The sequence below is a fragment of the Tamandua tetradactyla genome, chromosome 8 (assembly GCF_023851605.1).
Source record: "Tamandua tetradactyla isolate mTamTet1 chromosome 8, mTamTet1.pri, whole genome shotgun sequence".
NCBI classification, from domain to species: Eukaryota; Metazoa; Chordata; class Mammalia; order Pilosa; family Myrmecophagidae; genus Tamandua; species Tamandua tetradactyla.
The window spans coordinates 118,192,677-118,206,588 of record NC_135334.1 but is presented as its reverse complement, the minus strand read 5'-3'; the positions used below and the strand labels follow the sequence as shown (position 1 = coordinate 118,206,588).

Below are 13,912 nucleotides of genomic sequence, written 5' to 3'. Positions count from 1 at the left end.
CCATGTGACAGGAAGAAGAGAAATAAGCAAAGGGACCAGCGCCCAGCCTGGGCACATTACACTATTCAGAGAGAAAGCAAGCCTTACAGCATATTTCTTTTGGACTTCCATCTTTGAAACCATGAGCCAATAAATTCCTAATGTTAAACCAAAATCAGTTTGTGGTAGCAGCTCAGGCAAACTGAGATAATCACTGGGCATCTTGCGATGCCTAATCTGCATCGCAAAGCACCATTCTTCTCACACTATCTGACCTAACTTGAAATGTGGTGAGGTGTATGGGAGAGTTAGCTATCTCTAGTCTAGTTGTGTTACTCTACTCTTGATGCATCTAAGACTATATCCAGATAATTCAAACTTTAATATACTCCAGATGATATTCCTATATATATAGAATCTTGGGTTTTAGTAGTGAATTTTCACATAGGCCCAGTCTGGTTTAATTATAGGTGCTGATATCATTTCTTCTGCAGTATTGTAATTGCTCTAGATGTGTTAGGGGGTATTAATAAATGTCTGAGGAGGTTGGATGAGATGCACACGGTGCCCCTTCTGCTGAAAAACCCATGGTTGACTTGCAGGCAACTATAGAAAGATGGGAGCATGAGCTAACATGGACACATGAGTTCACTAAAATTATAGGCCACTGATCAGCAACTATGCAACCTTTTGATCATGATGACAGTTGACATCTAGCTAGCTCTAAATTCTGACTCTGTCCTCTTTATGTGCCATCCATAAAGAGGACAGAGTCCTGTACCTCCAAATTCATTTCCTTTAATATCCCATTCTCCTCCCCCTTCCTGGTTGGTTCTCATCTAGCCTCCCCAGGATATAATTCTTTCTTTTTCTCTTTTCAATCTATTGTTAAGGCACTGACTCTAGATCTTGTTTCCTGTGGGGCCTTCCCTTTTGATTTTCAATAGACTTTTCTTTTCTCAGAATAACCTGCCTTGTGCAAATCAAATCCTTTGGCTTTCATAGCTATTGTTTCTGATATGGCGTTTGAGGATCCATGTTAGAATTGAAACACTGAATATACTACCCTTTGCATTTCTGACATAGTATTTTAATTATCCTTGAGTGGTTAAACATAAACACTGAATCAATGCTTATTATTGTAAATTACTGACATTATTATTATTACAGTTTCAAGATTTGACAAGTATATAAGATAGATGCAAATACACTCAGGTTTACTGGACATAAGTCCAGCAGTCATTTAAACAGGAAGATTCTGTTTTAAAAAGATTAATCTGTCAGATATGCTACACAGACTGGAGGAAATTGAGAATGGAGGCAGCCCCTTCACACGGTACCTGGCATACGATATGCTAAGTAAATGTAGATTGAATAAACTTTCACTAATGAAGGCAAAATGCTAAAATTAATGTTCAGGGGTTGATATAGTCATGGGAATGATATAAATATTTCATACTAGTATGGGAGAAAAAGCAAATCTCAGTTATAGACTGTCACACGCACATACATACACGTGAAGGGTGGCTTTTTATAGGCACCTCAGCTCTCACGCTCATAAACATACACGTGGAAAAAAAGGAGAGGGGAATTAAGGGAAAAAGACAAGAAGGAAAAGAAGGCGAAAAGAAAAAAGTAAAGAAACAGAAAGTATTAAATAATTGCTTAAGAAGATCCTGCAATAAATAAAAGATAAATAACTCAGCTCTTGATCTCAGAACTTCCTGAATTTATATTAATTATCTATGAATGTCTTCTCTTCTCTAAACGATTACAAAGGTCCTTGAAGGCAAGTACTAGCCTTGTCAAGTTGACCTTTGTAATTTCCATAGCAGAAGGCAAGTACTAGCTTTGTCAAGTTGATCTTTGTAATTTCCATAACGTGATGCATAGAATATATATTTCATAAATTGAATGAAAGAATGAATAAAGTAACGATGGAATAATTGATGAATAAATGAATGAATGAAAAGAAGCAACAGAATTGAAACTATAAGGTATCTAGTTTCTGAAAAGAAATTGTTCCCAAGCAGCTGTCCATGCGGATAGGAGGGCCAGGGAGCTTTCAGGTGTGGTCTGAACATCTTCTGGAAGGTTACCCAGCTCAGAAAAATAACTACTTCACTGCCTATCAAAAAGCCTGAAGTTTTCTATTAGAATTCATTGCTTTTGCCTCAAGGGCTTTTCTGCCTTAAAGGGTTGGCTGTTAAATTACAGCTATCTCTGGGATACATAAAATGTGAAGCTATTATCATCTAATCATCTAGAACCCCTGGAGAGGATTAGGTGATGGCTGATTGTTGGGAAGGTGCATGCCTAGGAAGAAAAAGCGTAAAGAAAAGGATATAGATTAACTGAACATTTAATACGTCAGGTGTTTCATATATACCGTCTACTCTAATATTTAAAAAAAAAAAAGACATTGCATAGTAGGTATAACCATACCCATTTTTTACAGAGAGAAATCAAGTTCCTCAAGGTTGATCATTAGCCTGAGATAACTCAGCCAGCAAGGAGCAGAGTTTGGATTTGAACAGTGATTTGTCAGGCCCCTGCCCACTGCCATTGCCAAAAAAAAACGAGGAAATTTCACGTCCTGAAAAGCATTAATGTATACAACTAATGTATGGCATATTGGATATTTCCTGGCATCCTTTCCTAAAAATGAACTAACCATTTATCTCAATTAACTTATTCTGAAATTTAAATATAGAGAACCCTTTTTTTTTCAATTAAGCTATTTCAATGGAAGGCAAAAAAAGCAGGAAGCAAGGCAGAAAAAAGGATCTGTTTCTTCCAAGAAGGCGATATTATTTTCCCACTGATGGTAAGGCTCTCCTTACCATACATCCTACGTAAAGTGTCCCAGAGGTATTAGTACCTTGGAAAAGCTTGACTATGTTTACTGTATAAATAGAATATTGAGCAAGATCTTCCAGGCCACATTTCCAGGCAAAGCAACTCAATATATTGCCATCTTGGTGATAAAAATTCTTCAAATGAGATTACTTTGGCAATGAATTTGGTTTGCCATTAAAGGTGATTTATCTATGCAAATGACCCACGTATTTGCAAAACATTCTAAGGTGATTGACTTTCTATTGCACATTTGCTGATTTCTTATTTTTATTTATTTATTTTCCCCTTTAAATTTTGTTGTTATTTTACTATGGCAAAATATGAGCAACATAAAAGTTAGCATTTTCACCAATTTTGAGTGCCAATTTGGTTGTGCAACCACTTCTACTTCCAGAACATTTTCATTCTCAAACAGAAGACATCTCTTTACATTTTTAAACAATTCTTATTTTATAACATACATACAATATGCAATTTTGCATGTTACCCACTTTCAGGTGCATATTTCCACATGGCAACGACGTTTGCAATTTGCGCTCGGTCATCACCTGTGACACACTTCCGGCGGGTGGGGAAGGGGGCGAGGCCTCAGTTACCTGCCCAGGTGTCTGGGCCAGCCCCGTTCAGGGACTCCGGCTCTTTACCTGCGCGGTGGGTCCAGCGGCTGCTGCAGGCTGGTTGTGTCCGCCCTGACCTCACCTTTAACCTCACCTAGGATCTGGTAACGCCCAAGCTGCCGTCCCTTCACTTCTGTGTGGATTATAAAGCCCGGGAGGCAGGCAGGTTTCGGCTCAAACAGCCGGTTAACTTTTAGAATAATTGAAGCATCGGATGTCCATCTGCCACGTGGTGGCCATTGTTGGGCCTCTCCCGGGCGCCGTGGCCCCTACCTGACTGCCCTGTTCTTCTGGAAGATTCCACAGGCCCTGGTGCCTCCCGCGCAGCACGTGCTCCCCGCCCCCCTGAACCACCGCCTCCCACGGGTGCTCAAGAAACCAGTGTGGAACGGAACCGACACAGCACAACTTTGCATCTTCTACCCCACACCAGAAACAGAAGGGAGAGGGGCCGTCGGGCCCGGTGAGGGGCACGGGGAAGACCACACGGCTGCAGGCCCCCACCCACACCTTCCCACCTGGGACAGGTGCCCCGTTCCTCATGGGTGACCAGGGGAGCCTCGGCACAGGGCTCCGGGTGAGGCTCGTGGGCTGGCGGGGGCCCAACCCGGCATGCAGCGCAGAGAAGGCAGGCCTGGCGCAGGGAAGCCCTGGGATGGTCCCTCCAGCCGCCCCTGCCTGGCAGGTGGGCAGCAGCTCTGCCCCAGACTCCGGACTCACCCCGTCCCCTGGCTGGGATGAGGGGCAGTCGCGACAAGCCACCCAGCCCTGCCCGCCGTGGGCCAGCTCCCCAGAGAGCCACCGTGGACCCTGGACCACGGGGGTGCATGGGGTGCAGCCCCCAGCCCCCAGCCCCCACCATGCCCCTTTCCGCTGACAACAGCACTCCACAGCCTGCGTTTACTCAGACAGGAGTCCAGCAGTCCAGAGCCTCCCCGAGGAGGCCGGGGAGACTGGGGCAGGCGTGGCAGACCCTGCCCACCAGTACCCACCAGGGGCAGCAGGTGAGACAGGCCGGAGACTCTTGGTGGGGAGGGGCAGGGCCCTGGGCAGTCCCAGCTTCTCCAGCAGTGAACAGGACACAAGAACCCGTGCCTCGGGGCCAGCACCCCAGGCACAGCCCGCCTGGCCTAGCCCCAGCAGTCCCACACCACCCGCCTCTTCCTGTCCTCTGGGGTAGGGTGGCAGCAGCACAGCTCCCCTGTTGGGGCAGGAGGCCGCAGGCGGGAGGGGTTCCTGCTCCACTGTGCCCGGGTAGGGGGAGCCACATGGGACACCAGTCCCTGTTTGGGTGGGGAAGGCAGTGCAGGGACTTGAACCAAGGGGTCCTGCTGCAGGCTGAAGTCTCCGGTCCATGTTCACTAGTTAGGGGAGTTCGCAGGACCCTAGTAGCTCAGGGTGACGTGCTGAGTTGGGCATCAGCGGGCGACTGATAGGTTTCTCCACCAGGAGGGAGGAGAAGAGACCAAACTCGGCCAAAGGAGCTTTATTGTGAAACTGTGTGCAAGTGGGTTGATGGACGGCGACAGCACGGGGAAGGGGACGGAGTACAGGTTGTACAGGATGGTTGGCAGGAAATAGGGAAAGGGAAAGTGGTGGGTTTTCCTTGTCTAGCGTGGGAGCGGGAATTTGGCAGGTGTTTATTGGTTGGAAGCAAGGGACTAAGATGGAAGCTGGCATTTCTTCATCGGTGAGGTTTAAAAGTTAACCCCGGCTGCAGTCATGCAGCATTAAGTGCCGGAGGGCGGATGCCCTATAAGGGGAGCTCATTATAAGGGTGAAGCTGTTTGGACTGTAACTGCTGGGAGTGGGGTGGATGCTGGACGAGGGCAGTTATAGCAGGAATGCAGTTGCAGGAGCGGGGAGGAGGAGGGGATGCAGAGACAATCATTCGACTGCCACCTGGGCTGAGGCAGGTTTAGTTTTGCAAGGGCCCTCCTGGAAGTTGCCAGTGGGGGAAGTTTCTTGGAATATTTGCTAGGGGTCGGTCACATCATGGGGGAACCAGCTTCCGCAGGTTTTCCAGGGGCGAGTGGAGTTGCGAGCGAGCAGCAGCTGTGCTCCCAGCAGCCCCACGATGCCACCCACCGTGCAGTCATCCGGCAGCCGCACCCTCTCGGCCGTGCTGGTGCAGCTGCCCGGGCTGGCCCAGCCTGATCAGGAGATGACAAATCACAATTTCATGGTGGCCGCTGTCCCGCCTCCCTGGACACTGTCGGCAGCCTGGATGGGGTGGTCCAGGCTGGGCCGGCCCAGGTGGACATCCAGGCTGGGTGAGAAGGTAGACAGCAGATGCAGCAGGGCTTTGGGGGTCACACAATTGTCGTCACCCCGTGGTAGAAGCACTAGCGCCCGAATCGATGACCTGGTCCTGTTCCACCGACGTGTCGCAGCAGAGCGCCTGGCGGGTGCGCGGTGGAGCAGGTGGTGCTGGCGTGGCTGCCTCCCCGCGGCTGGGGTCCAGGATCTTCCCCGTCAGTGAGGATGAAAGGCTGGGGAGGAAGGGCCCTGCGCGGCACCGAGGGGGCGTCCTGGGCGCTCCCCAGGGGTCCAGGGCCTGGAGAGGACCACGGGTCTGTCCCCAGCCCAACTTCAGAGCTCGGGCCTCAGGAGGGAGACGGCCCCGCTGTGGCCCCGAGAGGTGAGGTGCGGGGAGATGAGGGACGGCCCCCGGCGGGGTGCAGGGAAACCTCCGCAGCCCTGGCGCTCGCTGCCACCATCCCTAGGGCTTGGCCTGCTCGCAAAGTTTCTGGCCATGTCTCTGAGCTTTCGGCCCCGGCAGTGTGCCGCCCCGCCAGGAGATCAGATGGGGCGCCCGGGGTGGGGGTGGGGGTGGGGGGGCGCGGGGGCCCGGGGGCTCCCGCGTGGGGCTTGGGCTTCCGGCCCGGGGAGGGGCCGCCACTCCGGCCGGCGCACCGCAGCGGCGGGGGGCGGGGGACCGCGAGGCGGGTTCCCGGGGTCCCGGGTCCCCGGCGATGAGGCCGACCTGCTGTCGAACCCGGGAGATCCAGGTGCGCAGCAGCACCCCGCCGCGGCCCGTCGTTCTTCTGGGTGGTCTTGACCGCGACGTCGTCGCACCGCCGGAGCCGGTGGGGCGGCGGGGGCGGCGGGGGCGGAGCAGGGGCGCCTGGCTGGGGTCGCGGTGGCAGCAGCAGCAGCAGCAGCGCGGTCAGGGCCTCAGTCAGCGCGAGGCAGGCGGTGCATAGGGCCGGAGCCCTGTTTTATTTTATTATTATTTTTTTTTTTACTTATTGTAAGCAAAGATTTCAGTGATCAGAGCTGGAGTAAAAGCACTTAAGGTACTCTGTACTGCTTTCAAAAATAAATATAGTTTTAAAGAGGTCCTATGACTGAAACTTTTCTTGTTGGTTTCTTTTTTGGGTTTGTTGGTTTGTTTTTGCATCTGTGGTCTAGAGGCTTCGTCAATCCTGGCTTTATTTCAGGGTCAAATCATTTACACTCAGTATCTTTGAGGCGATAAGCAATGTAGAAACTCTTTGCCAAGTGGGATATTCCTTTAGATAAGTAACTAGTCACAGGAAACAGTGGAGCAGATTCTGAAGGACCTGCCCTGTAGCCTGAGCACATGGTCTCTGTCCGGGCACACCTTTCCCTGCTCAGGTATGATTTCTAAGGCTGGCATTCGAAAGACTCTGGAGCCTCTGTTCCCTGGCCAAAATGCGTGCTTGATTTTTCAAGCAGCCTGCCTCACTTTACTTGACCGAGCCTTTCTGGAAGAAAATGGCATCCACTTGGAGAGAAATGTCAGCAGAATGGACAATTAAATGTCAGCAAAACAGACAATTAATGTGAGTATTCAGCATATCTTGGGATCAGAAGGTTAGAGTTCTTCCAGCATTGTCAGAATTCTATCTCTAATACTGCCTGCTGTGGAAACAAAGGAGCTTCGCAAAAGGGACAATAATAGGGTGAATTCAGAAATAAACACACGCAAATACCTATAATGATCATTCCCCTTTTAATTACAATGCCCCAAGCAAGAGATAGAAATAGAGTCATGGCAAGATTTCAGATCCTCAAGAAGTTCACCACCTAATAAATGGAGTATGACAGACATGTAGATGGGTCTAAAGGAGATAGAGCACTAAGATATGTGCCCCAAAGTTCCATCTCAGAAAAATATTCATGTTGTCCCGAAGGTTTCAAAATTGAAGCTGAGTCTGGATTTTAATAGGTGGCGTTTGCAGAAGGAAAAATGGTGGAAGGTGAGGAGTCTGGGGGGAGTAAGCAAAATAATAAAGTGTAAGAAACAGCTTTTCAATTGGTCAAAAACCAATTAAATGGTTTTTACCAAATTAGAAGATGTATGAAGCTACTTATTGAGTCTCTAGCAACTCATGATGGATGGATACCGACAGGGCGGAGGTTGTGGTTATTAGAATCCCTGTGATGACTAACTTTTGAGCTCTCCTGCTCTCGTCTCAACCCTTTTCAACTTCAGACGGGCCCTCCCTTTTTTATTCCTTTCCCCTCAGTTCTTCTGCTATGCTCACCTTCACTCCCATCTCTCTACTTTTAGTCTCTTCCTTCCGATGCTCAGTCCCTCTCTCCACCCCTGTGTCTCCGGCAAGCAAAGGAAGCTGCAGCAGCGAGAGGAGGATCAGCTCACGGTTCACAGTTGAATCTTTAGCCACTGCTCCCTGAAAGGGTGGAGAACACTGAGTGGAGGAAATGGGGCCACTGAAGGGCACTGAGTGGGGGGTGGGGGGTAGTAAAGAAGTGTTTCAGCAACAGTCTCAAGAGAAAACAAATGGCACTCTCAGATGAGGACAATTCAAATAGGCCTGTAAAAAGGGGAAGAATGTAAGATGAGGGAGAGGTTTCTGGTTCCCGGAGAGAGCTGTGTGGAGAGCCAGTTGCTCTACCACGTAGGAATAAACATCCCAACATCTCACGTCTTCTTTTGTTTGCTTTGTTGGTAGTGCTTCCCACTGGATTCTCTCTCCTGAAGTGGAATGACTGACCCCAGTTGATGCTGTCCACATAGGTCAGCCTCAGGTTAGAGATCAGCTGGAGAAGGCGAGACTTGGTCTGGGAGAGGCAGGTGGGAGATGGTGAAAATGGGGAAGCAAGGACAGAGTGAGAGGAGAGATGAAGGGGCTAAAAAAAAAAAAACAAAAACAGAAAGGGCAGCTAACACAGTGGTTTTAACAGGGCTTCTAATTCTTTTCAACCTTCCTAGAACCTGCCAAATCATGAAATAGAAAGTTCCCTAAGCGTCATAAGCAGAAGAAAAGAATAAGTCTTCATGGAATTGATATACTTGGTGAATCTGGCAAATTGGAAGTTTGGTAAATTGGTCATTGACAAATTGATCTTGTGGCAGATGGAATAGGCTTTTAATGAACTGATTTTCCTCAAATTGGACTGCTTATAATTAGAGAAGTTGAAGGGTCAGTAAGTTTGGCTGGATATTTAGTGTCTGAAAGGAAGTGTCAGTGCATTATAAGGAGAGGTCGGGGCGCATGTCAGACAGGAGGCCACCATATACTGAGTATCTAACCCACCCATAGCCTCCCCACCTTGATCACAAAGGTGACCAAAAATGAGTATAGAGCCTCAACAATGATTTTATTAATAATGGTAATAGTTAATATGTATTGAGTGTGTCCCATGTGCCAGACTAATGCTAAATGCTTTACATAGATTTCTTTTTCATTTGACCCTCATCATAAACTGTGCCAGCCATTGTCAACTGGGCTACTCCCCACCCCCATCCCAGGTTCATGCTCCATCCTGCTCTGTGCCTAGAGCATTGACTTCTACAGATTTCATCACTTGTCCTGACTTCTGGTTGGGTTTGCCAGGTGAGAAGCACTGCTAGGAGATGGGAGCATGAGAAAAGAGTTCAGCAACCTCACTATCATCCTGGAAGTGGGCGAGCACCATCAGTTCTTGTGAGATGGCTGTTTCCCAGCCTCCAAATGCTCAACCCAGTTCTGGCAACAACATATCCTTTAAATCCAGAATGGGAGTGGGAAAAAGCTTTTTCTCTTTCTGGTCCCTAAGTCTAATCAGCATTCTTTGTTGATTCCCTTAACCTTGCCATCCTTCTGAAAAGAGTCCCTTTATTAACATTTCTTGAGTATGTCATTTCCTTCCAGTCAAGGCCATGACAGATACATAAGCCAATAGCAGTCCTTACTTTACACATGAGGAAATTGATAGTTAGGAATGTAAAAATTTTCTCCCAAAGCTATATAGCTGACAAAGGATAGTGCTAAAATTTGATGATAAGTAATTATATTGGGCTCAGGTACCTTTGAAAATAACCATTCTCCGATATTTCTTCTCAACAGAGAGTAAAGTTATTCATCACTTTTTCTGCCTGGAACTCAACTATGATATTAAGCTGTATTGTCCAATATGGTGGAAGTCAGCCACATGTGGTTACTAAGTACTTGATACATAACTTGTGTCACATTTAGAAATGATATTTTTTATCTAACTTACATATAATATTATATCTTTTTATTTTCCTTATTTTAAAAGATGATTACTAAAAATTTTTAAATTGCCTATGTGCAGTATTTTTACTGGATAATGTTGAAAAGCTGTTCACCACTTGGGTGGTTTGGTTTGGTGAGCTCTCTTCAGTATGAATAGTTCCTCAGTCAGTCCCGTCTCAGAGAGTTTTGCATGGATATATATTACAGAGTATAACAGCATTAGGTAGTAGAGACAAAAACAAAATGAAACAGAGAGAAATGCAGTAAGCTGAAGCAGTGAGAGTAGCATTTGTGATAAAACAGGTGCGCAAACAAGCAGCGTCTGTGCAATAGAGTTGAGAGAATTTAGTTGGTGGAGTAGGATTACTAGAAGTAGATATGCATTGAGTTAATCACTGTAATGAAGAAGAAAATTTTTAATAGTGCGGTGGAGGGCTTCCAAGTTGCTGCCAAGTTGGAGAAAAAGATTATGTCATGCATAACATCGACTGCATTGTTTCCTGAAACATTTGTTGGTTTTCTATGAAGGCTGGGCTTTCAGGAAGGCAACAGAGTTTATTGTTTTGTTTTGTTTTTGTCTTCTTTTACTTCCATGTGTTCTAACCATAAAGCCCCATTGATTAAGCAGTCCTCTATACCTGTCCTTCTGACGAGGAGCGCCTCAATAACATAGAGCTATATGATGAAGAGCGCTGGATGCAGTGACCAGTGATGGGGAGCCCTGGGTGCAGTGCCATCGCTGCACTTACTGGGAGAGGCAGTGGGAGAGCCAGGCAATAACTGTCTTTTTCCTCAGTGCCAAAGTTGATGTGAGAAGAAAGGAATGCATTTAATCTGTGATGCTTTCTTGTGTGTATTTTCTTTTCCCCTCTATTTTATCCCAATTTTTATTGCCTCTCTTCTTTTCATTTCCTTTTATGTCCCATCCTCTCAGTAACTGCCAGCGTTTAGTGGTGACCCAATAATTTGCAGAAGAAAGCTCAATCTTCTTACTTGCATAATCTTAGAAAATGCCTTTAGATTGTGCTTTGCACCAATATTATAAGGAGAGGGAAACAGACTTTCAAATACAACTCAAAGATGTATACTTTCCAATTTATATTGGTGGATCTCTTTTCCGACATTAGTGATTTCTCTGCTCTCGAGCTTCATGATGTCTGAAGAGACAGATCAGTCTCTTAATTTTCAAAGTGCTTTTATCACATTTTATATGGAATCTGGATAGAAAATGGTCAGTCAGCATAAGAAAATCTTTTTAACTAGGATCCTATTAATTTGAGTGCACCAATGATTTTTCTGAGTCAGAAGTGGTTGCCATCCCAACTTCAAAGGCAATAGAGGAGAAGAACCAAGGGAGCTTCCTATACCATATAGAGCAAACAAGGGGGAAAAAAATCAGCTATGCACTACCACCAATAGAGCCTATCAAATATTCTAACACAAAAGATAATATAGACCAGCACTAAGAATGTTAGATAATGAAAAAGGGAAATAAATACCAACAAAGGAATCCATAAGAATGAAAGCCCAATATCAGGCAGACTGAGATAAATTCTTCACCCCTAAGCCTTATTCCATGAGAGAATCCCCCTTTTGATGCCTGCTCACCTCTTTATTCTACCTGCCTATTAAAGCCTCATACAATGTGGTGATTATTGATGCTGCTCATTAACCATTTCTACCTTCTCACTTTCTAGTCACTGGATAGAGTTATATTTATTGGCCTGCCAAATTTGGGTGGGGCAAGTGACAGTTCTGTCTAATAAGTGATGAGCAAAAGTAATATGCATTCCCCAATCTTGAGGTTTGTTCATATGAAACTTAACCTCACAAAGGATAGGTCAAAACTCTCAAACAGAGTCGAGAGGTTATCCTGGAGGTTATTCTTATGCATTAAGTAGATATCACCTTATTAGTCAAGATATAATGGAGAGGCTGGAGAGAACTGCCTGAAAATGTAGAGCTGTGTTGCAGTACACACATGCACATGTGCTGCATGTTTCTTGAAGATGATTATATAATGATATAGCTTTCACAATGTAACTGTGTGATTGTGAAAACTGAGTCTGATGCTCCTTTTATCTACCTTATCAACAGATGAGGAAAACGTATGGAATAAAATAAAATAAAAATAAATGGTAGGGGGAACAAATGTTAAAATAAATTTAGATTGAAATGCTAGTGATCAATGAAAGGGTGGGGTAAGGTGTATGATATGTATGCATTTTTTTCTGTTGTCTTTTTATTTCTTTTTCTGAACAGATGCAAATGTTCCAAGAAATTATCATGCTGATGAATATGCAACTATGTGATGATATTGTGAATTACTGATTATATATGCAGAACAGAATGTTCAAAAGTTAAAAAAAGTAAATTGCATTATTTTCAGGAGACTTTTTTTAGACCTTTTTTATTGTATAGTATAACATATATACAACATAAAGAAATTAAAAAAAACAGCAATAGCTTTCAAAGCACTCTTTAACAAGTGGTTACAGGATAGATCCCTGAGTTTGTCATGGGCTACCATATGATCCTCTCATATTTTGCCTTCTAGCTGCTCCAGAATATAGGAGGCCAGAGAGCTAAATACTTTTTTATCATCACAATCGATTTTTTTTCTTTTTTTGTGAACAATAACATATATACAAAAAAGCTGTAAATTTCAAAGCACAGCACCACAATTAGTTGTAGAACATATTTCAGACTTTGACATGGGTTACAATTTCACAATTTTAAGTTTTTACTTCTAGCTGTTCTAAAATACTGGAGACTAAAAGAGATATCAATTTAATGATTCAGCGTTCATATTCATTTGTTAAGTGCTATCCTCTATGTATAATTCCACCATCACCTTTGATCTTTCCCTACCTCTCTTTGGGATTGTTTGGGCTATGGAAATTCAAAATTTTTGATATTGGAAGGGTCTGTCACTAATATGGGGAGGGAGATGGAACAATTTGATGTTCTGGAGAGACTGGGCTAAGATTCAGGACTTATCTGGACCAGGGACCCATCTGGAGGTTGCAGGTTTCTGGAAAGTTACTCTAGTGCCTGGAACCCTTGTAGAATCTTATATATGACCCTAGGTGTTTGTTAGGATTGGCTAGAATGGCCCTGGTTGGGAGTTGGCAGGTTATAATAGGTAGCAAGATCTACCTGAAGCTTGCAAAAGAGCAACCTCCAACTAGCCTCTCGACTCTATTTGAACTGTGTCTCTGCCACTGATACTTTATTAATTATACTTCTTTTCCCCCTTTTGGTCAGGATGGAATTGTTGATCCTGCGGTGCAAGGTCTGAATTCATCCCTGGGTGTCCTCTCCCATGTTACCAGGGAGACTTTCACCCCTGGATGTCATGTCCCACTTGGGGGGAGGGCAATGATTTCACTTGCAGAGTTGGCCTTAAAGACAATGAGGCCATATCTGAGCAATGACAGAGGTCCTCCAGAAATAACTCTTAAGCATGCCTATAGGTAGTATAAGCTTCTCCACTACCTGCATAAGCATCACAAGAGTAAGCTTCATGATCAAGGGTATGGCCTATTGATTTGGGTATCCCTAAAGTTTGACACAGTGTCAGGGGATTCCCTGATGGTAAGGTTTAATAGTTCTGTAGTCTTTATCCCTTCCCTCAGGGGACTTTGCCAATACTTTCTGATTATCTGCTTAATAAACTCTAGGAAGTTTCCAGGCATTACAATAATCTATACAGGATTAAAGGACCTCTTTCATATTCTGTGCTTCCTGTGTTTCAGTTGTTCAAATGAACTATGCAGGTAGGTTGAATTAGATTATGCACTACAGAAAATTTCAGTTCCAGATCAAATAAACCTTTCTTCCATTGGTCTCAAAGAGAATGTGTGGTTCTAAAATAGAGACACTGTCTTCCTTACCCCTGTGTTCTGAATTACTTTAACCCCAACCTGTTTGGTTTTGTTCTTATCTCTAAATATCAGGTCATATATATAAAACAGCCTCTCAAAA

At 45.0% G+C, this 13,912-nt stretch overlaps 1 pseudogene; it reads right to left on the bottom strand.

Annotated features, from left to right (window-relative positions):
• Nucleotides 1–5,448: 5,448 nt before the first annotated feature.
• LOC143645282 (beta-1,3-N-acetylglucosaminyltransferase radical fringe-like) lies at nt 5,449–10,662 on the bottom strand (annotated as a pseudogene).
• Between the last annotated feature and the right edge of the window lie 3,250 nt (nt 10,663–13,912).